This window comes from Lipotes vexillifer, unplaced genomic scaffold (genome assembly GCF_000442215.2).
Source record: "Lipotes vexillifer unplaced genomic scaffold, Lipotes_vexillifer_v1.1 scaffold175, whole genome shotgun sequence".
Lineage (NCBI taxonomy): Eukaryota > Metazoa > Chordata > Mammalia > Artiodactyla > Lipotidae > Lipotes > Lipotes vexillifer.
In genome coordinates this window covers 551,683-558,368 of record NW_006771329.1, presented here as the reverse complement: position 1 = coordinate 558,368, position 6,686 = coordinate 551,683, and positions in this window count along the sequence as shown.

The window sequence follows — 6,686 nt, the reverse complement described above, 5'->3', positions numbered from 1 at the left end:
AGCTATTACTAATTTGGTAATCAACTTAGTCGTTGCTTTCTGTGAAAAGAATCAAATATTGTCCTTTTACAGATCATAGAAATGGAATTAACCCTTCACTGGAGTATTCATGCTATTACTATTCTTTATATAAGTAGCTAATAGTATTTAGTTGGAGGGGGGAGTGTAGGGGTCATAGAGTCTTTTGTTCTCTAGATGTTAGGTTATAAAGGAAAAAAAAGGTATGATCGTAGAAATAAGTTGTCTGAAATTTTAGAAAATTAAATTTAAGGAAACAGATGCTTATTCCAGATGTGCTACACTATTTTCATCTGATTCCATGTGAGGAATATGTTGCAGCTTTCACTAAACACTTTTCGACATATATTTTCTAAGTGTAGTTTCCCAGTCTGGGACTTTAAGGAGACTTCACCAGTCAGCATGATTTTAGAGATTTTTCTAATGAATCTTGTTGAAAATTATTAACCCTACTACCTCTATTTCAAGACGTCCTTCTCAATTAAAGAAATGACCTGTCAGAACAGCGATGTACTAGTCTGGGGAATTCATTTTGGTAATTAGAGTGAAGCAAAAATGATAGAAAATATTCATTGAGAGGACAAAGGGAGATACAGAAGGCTACAGAAGGACTTGTGGAGGGTAATAATCTACATGATGTATACTCAAACATAAATAGTGATGCCAGGTTAGCCTGATAGGATTTGAATCAACATGACTAAAGGCCAATTCCCCAGGATTTGCTGAAAGACCACAAAGCAAAACTCAAGCAAAAGATCTCTCCATGGATACACAGGTAAAAAGTTAGTTACATACTTGATCTGCTTTGAAGACATCAGAAAGGGACTCTGAGGTATCCCTATGGGTGTGAGGCATTATCTAGAATTTTACCATTTGACACACTCCTTTTTTTTTTTTTAACATCTTTATTGGAGTATAATTGCTTTACAATGGTGTGTTACTTTCTGCTTTATAACAAACTGAATCAGTTATACATATACACATGTCCCCATATCTCTTCCTTCTTGTGTCACCCTCCCTCCTACCCTCCCTATCCCACCCCTAAAGGTGGTCACAAAGCAGCGAGCTGATCTCCCTGTGCTATGCGGCTGCTTCCCACTAGCTCCCTATTCTACATTTGGTAGTGTATATATGTCCATGCCATTCTCTCACTTTGTCCCAGCTTACCCTTCCCCCTCCCCGTATCCTCAAGTTCACCCTCTAGTAGGTCTGTGTCTTTATTCCCGTCTTGCCCCTAGGTTCTTCAGGACCATTTTTTTGTTGTTGTTTTTAGATTCCATATATGTGTGTTGGTATACGGTATTTTTCTCTTTCTGACTTACTTCACTCTGTATGACAGACTCTAGGTCCATCCACCTCACTACAAATAACTCAATTTCGATTCCTTTTATGGCTGAGTAATATTCCATTGTATATATGTGCCACATCTTCTTTATCCATTCATCTGTCGATGGACACTTAGGTTGCTTCCATGTCCTGGCTATTGTAAATAGTGCTGCAATGAACATTGTGGTATGTGTCTCTTTTTGAATTATGGTTTTCTCTGGGTATATGCCCAGTAGTGGGATTGCTGGGTCGTATGGTAGTTCTATTTTTAGTTTTTGAAGGAACCTCCATACTGTTCTCCATAGTGGCTGTATCAATTTACATTCCCACCAACAGTGCAAGAGGATTCCCTTTTCTCCACACACTCTACAGCATTTATTGTTTGCAGATTTTTTTTTTTTTTTGCGGTACGTGGGCCTCCCACTGCTGTGGCCTCTCTCGCCGCAGAGCACAGGCTCCGGACGTGCAGGCCCAGCGGCCATGGCTCACGGTCCCAGCTGCTCCGCAGCACGTGGGATCCTCCTGGACCGGGGCACAAACCCACATCGCCTGCACTGGCAGGCAGACTCTCAACCACTGCGCCACCAGGGAAGCCCTGTTTGTAGATTTTTTGATGATGGCCATTCTGACCGGTGTGAGATGATATCTCATTGTAGTTTTGATTTGCATTTCTCTAATGATTAATGATGTTTAGCATTCTTTCACGTGTTTGTTGGCAATCTGTATATCTTCTTTGGAGAAATGTCTGTATAGGTCTTCTGCCCATTTTTGGATTGGGTTGTTTGCTTTTTTTGATATTGAGCTGCATAAGCTGCTTGTAAATTTTGGAGATTAATCTTTTGTCAGTTGCTTCATTTGCAAATATTTTCCCCCATTCTGAGGGTTGTCTTTTGGTCTTGTTTATGGTTTCCTTTGCTGTACAAAAGCTTTTAAGTTCCATTAGGTCCCATTTGTTTATTCTTGTTTTTATTTTCATTACTCTAGGAGGTGGGTCAAAAAGGATGTTGCTATGATTTATGTCATAGAGTGTTTTGACTATGTTTTCCTCTAAGACTTTGATAGTGTTGGGCCTTAGAATTAGGTCTTTAATCCATTTTGAGTTTATTTTTGTGTATGGTGTTAGGGAGTATTCTAATTTCATTCCTTTACTTGTAGCTGTCCAGTTTTCCCAGCACCACTAATTGAAGAGGCTGTCTTTTCTCCATTGTATATCCTTGTCTCCTTTATCAAAGATAAGGTGATCATATGTGCATGGGTTTAATCTGGGCTTTCTATCCTTTTCCACTGATCTATCTTTCTGTTTTTGTGCCAATATCATACTGTCTTGATTACTGTTGCTTTGTAGTATAGTCTGAAGTCAGGGAGCCTGATTCCTCCAGCTCCATTTTCCGTTCTAAAGATTGCTTTGGCTGTTTGGGGTCTTTTGTGTTTCCATACAAATTGTGAAATTTTTTGTTCTACTTCTGAGAAAAATGCAGTTGGTAGTTTGATAGGGATTGCATTGAATCTGTAGATTGCTTTGGGTAGTAGAGTCATTTTCACAATATTGATTCTTCCAATCCAAGAACATGGTATATCTCTCCATCTATTTGTATCATCTTTAATTCTGCTTTGGGTAGTAGAGTCATTTTCACAATGTTGATTCTTCCAATCCAAGAACATGGTATATCTCTCCATCTGTTTGTATCATCTTTAATTTCTTTCATCAGTGTCTTATAGTTTTCTGAGTACAGGTCTTTTGTCTCCTTAGGTAGGTTTATTCCTAGGTAATTTATTCTTTTTGTTGCAAAGGTAAATGGGAGTGTTTTCTTAATTTTACTTTCAGATACTTCATCATTAGTGTATAGGAATGCAAGAGATTTCTGTGCATCAATTTTGTATCCTGCTACTATACCAAATTCATTGATTAGCTCTAGTAGTTTTCTGGTAGCATCTTTAGGATTCTCTACGTATAGTATGTCATCTGGAAACAGTGACAGCTTTATGTCTTCTTTTCCAATTTGGATTCCTTTTATTTCTTTTTCTTCTCTGATTGCTGTGGCTAAAACTTCCAAAACTATGTTGAATAATAGTGGTAAGAGTGGGCAACCTTGTCTTGTTCCTGATCTTAGTGGAAATGGTTTCAGTTTTTCACCACTGAGGACGATGTTGGCTGTGGGTTTGTCATATATGGCCTTTATTATGTTGAGGTAAGTTCCCTCTATGCCTACTTTCTGGAGGGTTTTTATCATAAATGGGTGTTGAATTTTGTTGAAAGCTTTTTCTGCATCTATTGAGTTGATCATATGGTTTTTCTCCTTCAATTTGTTAATATGGTGTATCACGTTGCTTGATTTGCATATTTTGAAGAATCCTTGCATTCCAGGTATAAACACCACTTGATCATGTTGTATGATCCTTTTAATGTGCGGTTGGATTCTGTTTGCTATTATTTTGTTCAGGATTTTTACATCTATGTTCATCAGTGATATTGGCCTGTAGTTTTCTTTCTTTGTGACATCTTTGTCTGGTTGTGTTATCAGGGTGATGGTGGCCTCATAGAATGAGTTTGGGAGTGTTCCTCCCTCTGCTATATTTTGGAAGAGTTTGAGAAGAATAGGTGTTAGCTCTTCTCTAAATGTTTGATACAATTCACATGTGAGGCCATCTGGTCCTGGGCTTTTGTTGTTGGAAGATTTTTAATCACAGTTTCAATTTCAGTGCTTGTGATTGGTCTGTTCATATTTTCTATTTCTTCCTGATTCAGTCTTGTCAGGTTGTGCATTTCTAAGAATTTGTCCATTTCTTCCAGGTTGTCTATTTTATTGGTATATAGTTGCTTGTAGTAATTTCTCATGATCCTTTGTATTTCTGCAGTGTCAGTTGTTACTTCTCCTTTTTGATTTCTAATTCTGTTGATCTGAGTCTTCTCCCTTTTTTTCTTGATGATTCCACAGAAATGGTTTATCAATTTTGTTTATCTTATCAAAGAACCAGCTTTTAGTTTTATTAATCTTTGCTATCATTTCCTTCATTTCTTTTTCATTTATTTCTGATCTGATCTTTATGATTTCTTTCCTTCTGCTAACTTTGAGGTTTTTTTTGTTCTTCTTCTCTGCTTGCTTTAGGTGTAAGGTTAGCTTGTTTATTTGAGATGTTTCTTGTTTCTTAAGGTAGGATTGTACTGCTATAAACTTCCCTCTTAGAACTGCTTTTGCTGCATCCCACAGGTTTTGGGTTGTCGTGTTTTCATTGTCATTTGTTTCTAGGTATTTTTTGATTTCCTCGTTGATTTCTTCAGTGATCTCTTGGTTATTAAGTAGTGTATTGTTTAGCCTCCATGTGTTTATATTTTTTACTTATTTTTTCCTGTAATTGATATTTAGTCTCAAAGCGTTGTGGTCAGAATAGATACTTAATATGATTTCAATTTTCTTAAATTTACCAAGGCTTGATTTGTGACCCAAGATATGATCTAACTGGGGAATGTTCCATGAGCCCTTGAGAAGAATGTGTATTCTGTTGTTTTTGGATGGAATGTCCTATAAATATCAATTAAGTCCATCTTGTTTAATGTATCATTTAAAGCTTGTGTTTCCTTATTTATTTTCATTTTGGATGTTCTGTCCATTGGTGAAAGTGGGGTGTTAAAGTCCCCTACTATGATTGTGTTACTGTCAATGTCTCCTTTTATGGCTGTTAGTATTTGCCTTATGTATTGAGGTGCTCCTATGTTGGGTGCATAAATATTTACAATTGTTATATCTTCTTGAATTGACCCCTTGATCATTATGTAGTGTCCTTCTTTGTCTCTTGTAATAATCTTTATTTTAAAGTCTATGTTGTCTGATATGAGAATTGCTACTCCAGCTTTCTTTTGACTTCTGTTTGCATGGAGTATCTTTTTCTATCCCCTCACTTTCAGTCTGTATGTAACCCTAGGTCTGAGGTGGGTCTCTTGTAGACAGCATATATATGGGTCTTGTTTTTGTATCAGTTCAGCCAGTCTATGTCTTTTGTTTGGAGCATTTAATCCATTTACATTTAAGGTAATTATCGATAGGTATGTTCCTATTAACATTTCGTTGCTCCCATAGAGCACCTCCTCAATTTGGGATGATTCATTGTCTAGTCAGGTATTCCACAGATGCAGGGTACATCAAGTTGATTGTGGAGATCTAATCCACTGCTCCCAAGGCTGCTGGGAGAAATTTCCATTTCTCTTCTTTGTTCGCACAGCTCGCGGGTTCAGCTTTGGATTTGGACCCACCTCTGCGTGTAGGTCGCCTGAGGGTGTCTGTTGTTCGCTCAGACAGGACGGGGATAAAGTAGCAGCTGATTCGGGGGCTCTGGCTCACTCAGCCCGGGGGAAGGGAGGGGTACGGATGCGGGGCGTGCCTGTGGCGGCAGAGGCCAGCATCATTGCCCCAGCCTGAGGCGCGCTGTGCGTTCTCCCAGGGAAGTTGTCCCTGGATCACAGGACTCTGGCAGTGACGGGATGCACAGGCTCCCGGGAGGGGCGGTATGGATAGCGACCTGAGTTTGCTCAGAGGCTTCTTGATGGTAGCAGCAGCAGCCTTAGCGTCTCATGCCTGTCTCTGGGGTCCACGCTGATAGCCGCAGCTCGTGCCAGTCTCTGGAGCTCCTTTAAGTGGTGCTCTGAATCCCCTCTCCTCGTGCACCAGGAAACAAAGAGGGAAAAAAAAGTCTCTAGTCTCTTTGGCAGCTCCAGACTTTTTCCCGGACTCCCTCCGGGCTAGCCGTAGCCCACTAGCTCCCTTCAGGTTGTGTTCACACCGCCAACCCCAGTCCTCTCCCTGGGATCCGACCTCTGAAGCCCGAGCCTCAGCTCCCAGCTCCTACCTGTCCCGGCGGGTGAGCAGACAAGCCTCTCGGGCTGGTGAGTGCCGGTCGGCACCGATCCTCTGTGCGGGAATCTCTCTGCTTTGCCCTCCGCACCCCTGTTGCTGTGCTCTCCTCCGGGGCTCCGAAGCTCCCCGCTCCGCCTCCCGCAGTTTCCACCCACGAAGGGGTGGAAACCTTTCCTCCTTCACAGCTCCCTCCCACTGGTGCAGGTCCTGTCCCTATTCTTTTGTCTCTGTTTTTTCTTTTGCCCTACCCAGGTACGTGGGGAGTTTCTTGCCTTTTGGGAGGTCTGAGGTCTTCTGCCAGCATTCAATAGGTATTCTGTAGGAGCAGTTCCACGTGTAGATGTATTTCTGATGTATCTGTGGGGTGGAAGGTGATCTCCATGTCCTACTCTTCTGCCATCTTGAAGCTCCTCTGACACATACTCTATATTATCCACTTTGTAGTGGAATTTCTTGGAAAGTGTAACACTGGTTTCAAACTGAGGGTACACA